The sequence below is a fragment of the Danaus plexippus genome, chromosome 12 (genome assembly GCF_018135715.1).
Source record: "Danaus plexippus chromosome 12, MEX_DaPlex, whole genome shotgun sequence".
NCBI lineage: Eukaryota > Metazoa > Arthropoda > Insecta > Lepidoptera > Nymphalidae > Danaus > Danaus plexippus.
Genome location: NC_083545.1, coordinates 3,834,755 through 3,847,214, shown reverse-complemented (window position 1 = coordinate 3,847,214; position 12,460 = coordinate 3,834,755). Strand labels below are relative to the sequence as shown.

The window sequence follows — 12,460 nt, the reverse complement described above, 5'->3', positions numbered from 1 at the left end:
CACGATGTGAATACGACGCCATATAAATATATGTAAGTGTGACTGACATATATAACTATTCCAAGTAAATTATTTCTCAATAAATGGATGCACAGTTGTTTGTTAAGTAACATTAATAGCAAGTTCTCATTTCATTGTCTCGCCCTTGTTTTATTTGGAATACACATTATGATGATTTTTGTAACCGCCCCAGGCTGACTTATTGATGATTGGTTTTACTGAAAATATAAAAAAATCCAAAAATGCTGCTATTTACACCTGGAGGAATGTTTTCTGATATGTAAATATTTTTCAGATTACGCCACCCTCCCACAGTGCAGTATACACGATGTGAATACGACGCCATATAAATATATGTAAGTGTGACTGACATATACAACTATTCCCAAGTAAATTATTTCTCAATAAATGGATGCACAGTTTGTTGTTAAGTAACACTAAGAGCAAGTTCTCATTTCATTGTCTTGCCCTTGTTTTATTTGGAATACACATTATGATGATTTTTGTAACCGCCCCAGGCTGACTTGTTGATGATTGGTTTTACTGAAAATATAAAAAAATCCAAAAAAGTTGCTTTATACACCTGGAGGAATGTTTTTTGATATGTAAATATTTTTCAGATTACGCCACCCTCCCACAGTGCAGTATACACGATGTGAATACGATGCCATATAAATATATGTAAGTGTGGCTGAATTATATAACTACATATTCACAAATAAATTATTTCTCAATAAATGGATGCATAGTTGGTTGTTAAGTAGCATTAATAGCAAGTTCTCATTTCATTGTCTTGCCCTCGTTTTATTTAGAATACACATTATGATGATTTTTGTAACCGCCCCAGGCTGACTTATTGATGATTGGTTTTACTGAAAATATAAAAAAATCCAAAAATGCTGCTATTTACACCTGGAGGAATGTTTTCTGATATGTAAATATTTTTCAGATTACGCCACCCTCCCACAGTGCAGTATACACGATGTGAATACAACGCCATATAAATATATGTAAGTGTGACTGACATATATAACTATTCCCAAGTAAATTATTTCTCAATAAATGGATGCACAGTTGGTTGTTAAGTAGCATTAATAGCAAGTTCTCATTTCATTGTCTCGCCCTTGTTTTATTTGGAATACACATTATGATGATTTTTGTAACCGCCCCAGGCTGACTTATTGATGGTTGGTTTTACTGGAAATATAATAATGTTATAATACAGAAACCTTTAAGTAAATACTGTTTAATTTTTAGGTTTTTATATGTTTGACATCTCTTCTACAATACATTGTAAATCTTCTGGAATAAACATGATATTTAAGTGTAATATATATTCAACGCAAAACATCCGTAAATAATGTTTTAGTTCTGAACGTAAATATATCAAAACATTTTTTTATTATTTTTCATACATTTCAGTCCAATTTTAAGTGATGTAATTTATGTCTCGTTCGTATGATCTACATGATTTCGATCTTACCAAATTCACTGATATCTACTACACTTTACCATTTATTATAAACAAAACATTGAATAAATAATAGCGAAGACTATATTATTCTCAGGTACAAGATTGTGAGAGAATTCAAATGATCCTGGTCATCTTCCATTAAAATGTGAGTACAGTAACAATTAAAAATGTATAATGTTAATTATCAAAGAAAACGTAAGACCCTACCAAAGCCGATGTGTGAACAGAACTCACTGCACACTTGACTCTGGCTAGGAACAGTAAAACACTCCGTGTAAGATATTCTCTCATTATGATTGTATATCCAAGGGTTGAATGTAACAATTTTGTTAAAAAATAGTTAAATATATTTCTATACAAACATAAAAAGGAATAGCAGCTAGTTATAAAACATTTTTTCTTTGCAGATTTCAAACTGAAGAATCAAATGATGGCAAAGTCTTTCAAATCGAGGTACATTTCTTAGTTGTAATGAATACAATTTCAAATATACTAAAACATAATTTAGTTAGTAATTATACAAATTTTAGAAACAATATTTTAACCATGTAGTATATAGTTTAATGCGATTAATACAATTGCGTTTTGGGTTAAGTCCGATAATATTATGATGAATAACTAAGTTATCCCTGTCTCACAGAGCCGTGGGGAAAATATGGTTTGGTAACATCTGAAAGTATTTAATTGAACCAATAGGCAATTGCAACAGTGACATATAAAAAATTGATTTTGAAATATTTTGTTACAGTATCCTTTTATTAAACTGGAATTCAAACCCAAAAGTTGGATAAAGATTCTTGCAGAAATGGTAAGCCAAAGTTGTGTGATTAAATGTTTTAAATTTTAATATCTCTCCCATTTCTTTGTTTAGAAATACACATTATGATGATTTTTGTAACCGCCCCAGGCTGACTTATTGATGATTGGTTTTACTGAAAATATAAAAAAATCCAAAAATGCTGCTATTTACACCTGGAGGAATGTTTTCTGATATGTAAATATTTTTCAGATTACGCCACCCTCCCACAGTGCAGTATACACGATGTGAATACGACGCCATATAAATATATGTAAGTGTGACTGACATATACAACTATTCCCAAGTAAATTATTTCTCAATAAATGGATGCACAGTTTGTTGTTAAGTAACACTAAGAGCAAGTTCTCATTTCATTGTCTTGCCCTTGTTTTATTTGGAATACACATTATGATGATTTTTGTAACCGCCCCAGGCTGACTTGTTGATGATTGGTTTTACTGAAAATATAAAAAAATCCAAAAAGTTGCTTTATACACCTGGAGGAATGTTTTTGATATGTAAATATTTTTCAGATTACGCCACCCTCCCACAGTGCAGTATACACGATGTGAATACGATGCCATATAAATATATGTAAGTGTGGCTGAATTATATAACTACATATTCACAAATAAATTATTTCTCAATAAATGGATGCATAGTTGGTTGTTAAGTAGCATTAATAGCAAGTTCTCATTTCATTGTCTTGCCCTCGTTTTATTTAGAATACACATTATGATGATTTTTGTAACCGCCCCAGGCTGACTTATTGATGATTGGTTTTACTGAAAATATAAAAAAATCCAAAAATGCTGCTATTTACACCTGGAGGAATGTTTTCTGATATGTAAATATTTTTCAGATTACGCCACCCTCCCACAGTGCAGTATACACGATGTGAATACAACGCCATATAAATATATGTAAGTGTGACTGACATATATAACTATTCCCAAGTAAATTATTTCTCAATAAATGGATGCACAGTTGGTTGTTAAGTAGCATTAATAGCAAGTTCTCATTTCATTGTCTCGCCCTTGTTTTATTTGGAATACACATTATGATGATTTTTGTAACCGCCCCAGGCTGACTTATTGATGGTTGGTTTTACTGGAAATATAATAATGTTATAATACAGAAACCTTTAAGTAAATACTGTTTAATTTTTAGGTTTTTATATGTTTGACATCTCTTCTACAATACATTGTAAATCTTCTGGAATAAACATGATATTTAAGTGTAATATATATTCAACGCAAAACATCCGTAAATAATGTTTTAGTTCTGAACGTAAATATATCAAAACATTTTTTTATTATTTTTCATACATTTCAGTCCAATTTTAAGTGATGTAATTTATGTCTCGTTCGTATGATCTACATGATTTCGATCTTACCAAATTCACTGATATCTACTACACTTTACCATTTATTATAAACAAAACATTGAATAAATAATAGCGAAGACTATATTATTCTCAGGTACAAGATTGTGAGAGAATTCAAATGATCCTGGTCATCTTCCATTAAAATGTGAGTACAGTAACAATTAAAAATGTATAATGTTAATTATCAAAGAAAACGTAAGACCCTACCAAAGCCGATGTGTGAACAGAACTCACTGCCACACTTGACTCTGGCTAGGAACAGTAAAACACTCCGTGTAAGATATTCTCTCATTATGATTGTATATCCAAGGGTTGAATGTAACAATTTTGTTAAAAAATAGTTAAATATATTTCTATACAAACATAAAAAGGAATAGCAGCTAGTTATAAAACATTTTTTCTTTGCAGATTTCAAACTGAAGAATCAAATGATGGCAAAGTCTTTCAAATCGAGGTACATTTCTTAGTTGTAATGAATACAATTTCAAATATACTAAAACATAATTTAGTTAGTAATTATACAAATTTTAGAAACAATATTTTAACCATGTAGTATATAGTTTAATGCGATTAATACAATTGCGTTTTGGGTTAAGTCCGATAATATTATGATGAATAACTAAGTTATCCCTGTCTCACAGAGCCGTGGGGAAAATATGGTTTGGTAACATCTGAAAGTATTTAATTGAACCAATAGGCAATTGCAACAGTGACATATAAAAAATGATTTTGAAATATTTTGTTACAGTATCCTTTTATTAAACTGGAATTCAAACCCAAAAGTTGGATAAAGATTCTTGCAGAAATGGTAAGCCAAAGTTGTGTGATTAAATGTTTTAAATTTTAATATCTCTCCCATTTCTTTGTTTAGAAATACACATTATGATGATTTTTGTAACCGCCCCAGGCTGACTTATTGATGATTGGTTTTACTGAAAATATAAAAAAATCCAAAAATGCTGCTATTTACACCTGGAGGAATGTTTTCTGATATGTAAATATTTTTCAGATTACGCCACCCTCCCACAGTGCAGTATACACGATGTGAATACGACGCCATATAAATATATGTAAGTGTGACTGACATATATAACTATTCCCAAGTAAATTATTTCTCAATAAATGGATGCACAGTTGGTTGTTAAGTAGCATTAATAGCAAGTTCTCATTTCATTGTCTCGCCCTTGTTTTATTTGGAATACACATTATGATGATTTTTGTAACCGCCCCAGGCTGACTTGTTGATGATTGGTTTTACTGAAAATATAAAAAAATCCAAAAAAGCTGCTTTATACACCTGGAGGAATGTTTTTTGATATGTAAATATTTTTCAGATTACGCCACCCTCCCACAGTGCAGTATACACGAAGTGAATACGACGCCATATAAATATATGTAAGTGTGGCTGAAATATATAACTACATATTCACAAATAAATTATTTCTCAATAAATGGATGCATAGTTGGTTGTTAAGTAGCATTAATAGCAAGTTCTCATTTCATTGTCTTGCCCTTGTTTTATTTGGAATACACATTATGATGATTTTTGTAACCGCCCCAGGCTGACTTGTTGATGATTGGTTTTACTGAAAATATAAAAAAATCCAAAAATGCTGCTATTTACACCTGGAGGAATGTTTTCTGATATGTAAATATTTTTCAGATTACGCCACCCTCCCACAGTGCAGTATACACGATGTGAATACGACGCCATATAAATATATGTAAGTGTGACTGACATATATAACTATTCCCAAGTAAATTATTTCTCAATAAATGGATGCACAGTTTGTTGTTAAGTAACACTAAGAGCAAGTTCTCATTTCATTGTCTTGCCCTTGTTTTATTTGGAATACACATTATGATGATTTTTGTAACCGCCCCAGGCTGACTTGTTGATGATTGGTTTTACTGAAAATATAAAAAAATCCAAAAATGCTGCTATTTACACCTGGAGGAATGTTTTCTGATATGTAAATATTTTTCAGATTACGCCACCCTCCCACAGTGCAGTATACACGATGTGAATACGACGCCATATAAATATATGTAAGTGTGGCTGAAATATATAACTACATATTCACAAATAAATAATTTCTCAATAAATGGATGCACAGTTGGTTGTTAAGTAGCATTAATAGCAAGTTCTCGTTTCATTGTCTCGCCCTTGTTTTATTTGGAATACACATTATGATGATTTTTGTAACCGCCCCAGGCTGACTTGTTGATGATTGGTTTTACTGAAAATATAAAAAAATCCAAAAAAGCTGCTTTATACACCTGGAGGAATGTTTTTTGATATGTAAATATTTTTCAGATTACGCCACCCTCCCACAGTGCAGTATACACGATGTGAATACGATGCCATATAAATATATGTAAGTGTGGCTGAATTATATAACTACATATTCACAAATAAATTATTTCTCAATAAATGGATGCATAGTTTGTTGTTAAGTAGCATTAATAGCAAGTTCTCATTTCATTGTCTTGCCCTCGTTTTATTTAGAATACACATTATGATGATTTTTGTAACCGCCCCAGGCTGACTTATTGATGATTGGTTTTACTGAAAATATAAAAAAATCCAAAAATGCTGCTATTTACACCTGGAGGAATGTTTTCTGATATGTAAATATTTTTCAGATTACGCCACCCTCCCACAGTGCAGTATACACGATGTGAATACGATGCCATATAAATATATGTAAGTGTGACTGACATATATAACTATTCCCAAGTAAATTATTTCTCAATAAATGGATGCACAGTTTGTTGTTAAGTAACACTAAGAGCAAGTTCTCATTTCATTGTCTTGCCCTTGTTTTATTTAGAATACACATTATGATGATTTTTGTAACTGCCCCAGGCTGACTTATTGATGATTGGTTTTACTGAAAATATAAAAAAATCCAAAAATGCTGCTATTTACACCTGGAGGAATGTTTTCTGATATGTAAATATTTTTCAGATTACGCCACCCTCCCACAGTGCAGTATACACGAAGTGAATACGACGCCATATAAATATATGTAAGTGTGACTGACATATATAACTATTCCCAAGTAAATTATTTCTCACTAAATGGATGCACAGTTTGTTGTTAAGTAACACTAAGAGCAAGTTCTCATTTCATTGTCTTGCCCTTGTTTTATTTAGAATACACATTATGATGATTTTTGTAACCGCCCCAGGCTGACTTATTGATGATTGGTTTTACTGAAAATATAAAAAAATCCAAAAATGCTGCTATTTACACCTGGAGGAATGTTTTCTGATATGTAAATATTTTTCAGATTACGCCACCCTCCCACAGTGCAGTATACACGAAGTGAATACGACGCCATATAAATATATGTAAGTGTGGCTGAAATATATAACTACATATTCACAAATAAATTATTTCTCAATAAATGGATGCATAGTTGGTTGTTAAGTAGCATTAATAGCAAGTTCTCATTTCATTGTCTTGCCCTCGTTTTATTTAGAATACACATTATGATGATTTTTGTAACCGCCCCAGGCTGACTTATTGATGATTGGTTTTACTGAAAATATAAAAAAATCCAAAAATGCTGCTATTTACACCTGGAGGAATGTTTTCTGATATGTAAATATTTTTCAGATTACGCCACCCTCCCACAGTGCAGTATACACGAAGTGAATACGACGCCATATAAATATATGTAAGTGTGACTGACATATATAACTATTCCCAAGTAAATTATTTCTCACTAAATGGATGCACAGTTTGTTGTTAAGTAACACTAAGAGCAAGTTCTCATTTCATTGTCTTGCCCTTGTTTTATTTAGAATACACATTATGATGATTTTTGTAACCGCCCCAGGCTGACTTATTGATGATTGGTTTTACTGAAAATATAAAAAATCCAAAAATGCTGCTATTTACACCTGGAGGAATGTTTTCTGATATGTAAATATTTTTCAGATTACGCCACCCTCCCACAGTGCAGTATACACGAAGTGAATACGACGCCATATAAATATATGTAAGTGTGGCTGAAATATATAACTACATATTCACAAATAAATTATTTCTCAATAAATGGATGCATAGTTGGTTGTTAAGTAGCATTAATAGCAAGTTCTCATTTCATTGTCTTGCCCTTGTTTTATTTGGAATACACATTATGATGATTTTTGTAACCGCCCCAGGCTGACTTGTTGATGATTGGTTTTACTGAAAATATAAAAAAATCCAAAAATGCTGCTATTTACACCTGGAGGAATGTTTTCTGATATGTAAATATTTTTCAGATTACGCCACCCTCCCACAGTGCAGTATACACGATGTGAATACGACGCCATATAAATATATGTAAGTGTGACTGACATATATAACTATTCCCAAGTAAATTATTTCTCAATAAATGGATGCACAGTTTGTTGTTAAGTAACACTAAGAGCAAGTTCTCATTTCATTGTCTTGCCCTTGTTTTATTTAGAATACACATTATGATGATTTTTGTAACCGCCCCAGGCTGACTTATTGATGATTGGTTTTACTGAAAATATAAAAAAATCCAAAAATGCTGCTATTTACACCTGGAGGAATGTTTTCTGATATGTAAATATTTTTCAGATTACGCCACCCTCCCACAGTGCAGTATACACGATGTGAATACGACGCCATATAAATATATGTAAGTGTGGCTGAAATATATAACTACATATTCACAAATAAATAATTTCTCAATAAATGGATGCACAGTTGGTTGTTAAGTAGCATTAATAGCAAGTTCTCGTTTCATTGTCTCGCCCTTGTTTTATTTGGAATACACATTATGATGATTTTTGTAACCGCCCCAGGCTGACTTGTTGATGATTGGTTTTACTGAAAATATAAAAAAATCCAAAAAAGCTGCTTTATACACCTGGAGGAATGTTTTTTGATATGTAAATATTTTTCAGATTACGCCACCCTCCCACAGTGCAGTATACACGATGTGAATACGATGCCATATAAATATATGTAAGTGTGGCTGAATTATATAACTACATATTCACAAATAAATTATTTCTCAATAAATGGATGCATAGTTTGTTGTTAAGTAGCATTAATAGCAAGTTCTCATTTCATTGTCTTGCCCTCGTTTTATTTAGAATACACATTATGATGATTTTTGTAACCGCCCCAGGCTGACTTATTGATGATTGGTTTTACTGAAAATATAAGAAAATCCAAAAATGCTGCTATTTACACCTGGAGGAATGTTTTCTGATATGTAAATATTTTTCAGATTACGCCACCCTCCCACAGTGCAGTATACACGATGTGAATACGACGCCATATAAATATATGTAAGTGTGACTGACATATATAACTATTCCCAAGTAAATTATTTCTCAATAAATGGATGCACAGTTGGTTGTTAAGTAGCATTAATAGCAAGTTCTCGTTTCATTGTCTCGTCCTTGTTTTATTTGGAATACACATTATGATGATTTTTGTAACCGCCCCAGGCTGACTTGTTGATGATTGGTTTTACTGAAAATATAAAAAAATCCAAAAAAGCTGCTTTATACACCTGGAGGAATGTTTTTTGATATGTAAATATTTTTCAGATTACGCCACCCTCCCACAGTGCAGTATACACGATGTGAATACGATGCCATATAAATATATGTAAGTGTGGCTGAATTATATAACTACATATTCACAAATAAATTATTTCTCAATAAATGGATGCATAGTTTGTTGTTAAGTAGCATTAATAGCAAGTTCTCATTTCATTGTCTTGCCCTCGTTTTATTTAGAATACACATTATGATGATTTTTGTAACCGCCCCAGGCTGACTTATTGATGATTGGTTTTACTGAAAATATAAGAAAATCCAAAAATGCTGCTATTTACACCTGGAGGAATGTTTTCTGATATGTAAATATTTTTCAGATTACGCCACCCTCCCACAGTGCAGTATACACGATGTGAATACGACGCCATATAAATATATGTAAGTGTGACTGACATATATAACTATTCCCAAGTAAATTATTTCTCAATAAATGGATGCACAGTTGGTTGTTAAGTAGCATTAATAGCAAGTTCTCATTTCATTGTCTTGCCCTCGTTTTATTTAGAATACACATTATGATGATTTTTGTAACCGCCCCAGGCTGACTTATTGATGATTGGTTTTACTGAAAATATAAGAAAATCCAAAAATGCTGCTATTTACACCTGGAGGAATGTTTTCTGATATGTAAATATTTTTCAGATTACGCCACCCTCCCACAGTGCAGTATACACGATGTGAATACGACGCCATATAAATATATGTAAGTGTGACTGACATATATAACTATTCCCAAGTAAATTATTTCTCAATAAATGGATGCACAGTTGGTTGTTAAGTAGCATTAATAGCAAGTTCTCATTTCATTGTCTCGCCCTTGTTTTATTTGGAATACACATTATGATGATTTTTGTAACCGCCCCAGGCTGACTTATTGATGATTGGTTTTACTGAAAATATAAAAAAATCCAAAAATGCTGCTATTTACACCTGGAGGAATGTTTTCTGATATGTAAATATTTTTCAGATTACGCCACCCTCCCACAGTGCAGTATACACGATGTGAATACGATGCCATATAAATATATGTAAGTGTGACTGATATATATAACTATTCCCAAGTAAATTATTTCTCAATAAATGGATGCACAGTTTGTTGTTAAGTAGCATTAATAGCAAGTTCTCATTTCATTGTCTCGCCCTTGTTTTATTTGGAATACACATTATGATGATTTTTGTAACCGCCCCAGGCTGACTTATTGATGATTGGTTTTACTGAAAATATAAAAAAATCCAAAAATGCTGCTATTTACACCTGGAGGAATGTTTTCTGATATGTAAATATTTTTCAGATTACGCCACCCTCCCACAGTGCAGTATACACGATGTGAATACGATGCCATATAAATATATGTAAGTGTGACTGACATATATAACTATTCCCAAGTAAATTATTTCTCAATAAATGGATGCACAGTTTGTTGTTAAGTAGCATTAATAGCAAGTTCTCATTTCATTGTCTTGCCCTTGTTTTATTTGGAATACACGTTATGATGATTTTTGTAACCGCCCCAGGCTGACTTGTTGATGATTGGTTTTACTGAAAATATAAAAAAATCGAAAAATGCTGCTATTTACACCTGGAGGAATGTTTTCTGATATGTAAATATTTTTCAGATTACGCCACCCTCCCACAGTGCAGTATACACGATGTGAATACGACGCCATATAAATATATGTAAGTGTGACTGACATATATAACTATTCCCAAGTAAATTATTTCTCAATAAATGGATGCACAGTTGTTTGTTAAGTAACATTAATAGCAAGTTCTCATTTCATTGTCTCGCCCTTGTTTTATTTGGAATACACATTATGATGATTTTTGTAACCGCCCCAGGCTGACTTATTGATGATTGGTTTTACTGAAAATATAAAAAAATCCAAAAATGCTGCTATTTACACCTGGAGGAATGTTTTCTGATATGTAAATATTTTTCAGATTACGCCACCCTCCCACAGTGCAGTATACACGATGTGAATACGACGCCATATAAATATATGTAAGTGTGACTGACATATACAACTATTCCCAAGTAAATTATTTCTCAATAAATGGATGCACAGTTTGTTGTTAAGTAACACTAAGAGCAAGTTCTCATTTCATTGTCTTGCCCTTGTTTTATTTGGAATACACATTATGATGATTTTTGTAACCGCCCCAGGCTGACTTGTTGATGATTGGTTTTACTGAAAATATAAAAAAATCCAAAAAAGTTGCTTTATACACCTGGAGGAATGTTTTTTGATATGTAAATATTTTTCAGATTACGCCACCCTCCCACAGTGCAGTATACACGATGTGAATACGATGCCATATAAATATATGTAAGTGTGGCTGAATTATATAACTACATATTCACAAATAAATTATTTCTCAATAAATGGATGCATAGTTGGTTGTTAAGTAGCATTAATAGCAAGTTCTCATTTCATTGTCTTGCCCTCGTTTTATTTAGAATACACATTATGATGATTTTTGTAACCGCCCCAGGCTGACTTATTGATGATTGGTTTTACTGAAAATATAAAAAAATCCAAAAATGCTGCTATTTACACCTGGAGGAATGTTTTCTGATATGTAAATATTTTTCAGATTACGCCACCCTCCCACAGTGCAGTATACACGATGTGAATACAACGCCATATAAATATATGTAAGTGTGACTGACATATATAACTATTCCCAAGTAAATTATTTCTCAATAAATGGATGCACAGTTGGTTGTTAAGTAGCATTAATAGCAAGTTCTCATTTCATTGTCTCGCCCTTGTTTTATTTGGAATACACATTATGATGATTTTTGTAACCGCCCCAGGCTGACTTATTGATGGTTGGTTTTACTGGAAATATAATAATGTTATAATACAGAAACCTTTAAGTAAATACTGTTTAATTTTAGGTTTTTATATGTTTGACATCTCTTCTACAATACATTGTAAATCTTCTGGAATAAACATGATATTTAAGTGTAATATATATTCAACGCAAAACATCCGTAAATAATGTTTTAGTTCTGAACGTAAATATATCAAAACATTTTTTTATTATTTTTCATACATTTCAGTCCAATTTTAAGTGATGTAATTTATGTCTCGTTCGTATGATCTACATGATTTCGATCTTACCAAATTCACTGATATCTACTACACTTTACCATTTATTATAAACAAAACATTGAATAAATAATAGCGAAGACTA

At 31.9% G+C, this 12,460-nt stretch overlaps 2 long non-coding RNA genes across 2 annotated transcripts; both read left to right on the top strand.

Annotated features, from left to right (window-relative positions):
- Positions 1-1,556: 1,556 nt before the first annotated feature.
- LOC133319131 (uncharacterized) lies at positions 1,557-2,291 on the top strand. The gene is made up of 3 exons (XR_009752826.1): positions 1,557-1,619; positions 1,882-1,927; positions 2,223-2,291. It is a non-coding gene; the product is annotated as an uncharacterized LOC133319131 (long non-coding RNA).
- Positions 2,292-3,742: 1,451 nt separating this feature from the next.
- Positions 3,743-4,477, top strand: LOC133319128 (uncharacterized). Its single transcript, XR_009752825.1, has 3 exons — positions 3,743-3,805; positions 4,069-4,114; positions 4,409-4,477. It is a non-coding gene; the product is annotated as an uncharacterized LOC133319128 (long non-coding RNA).
- Positions 4,478-12,460: the final 7,983 nt, after the last annotated feature.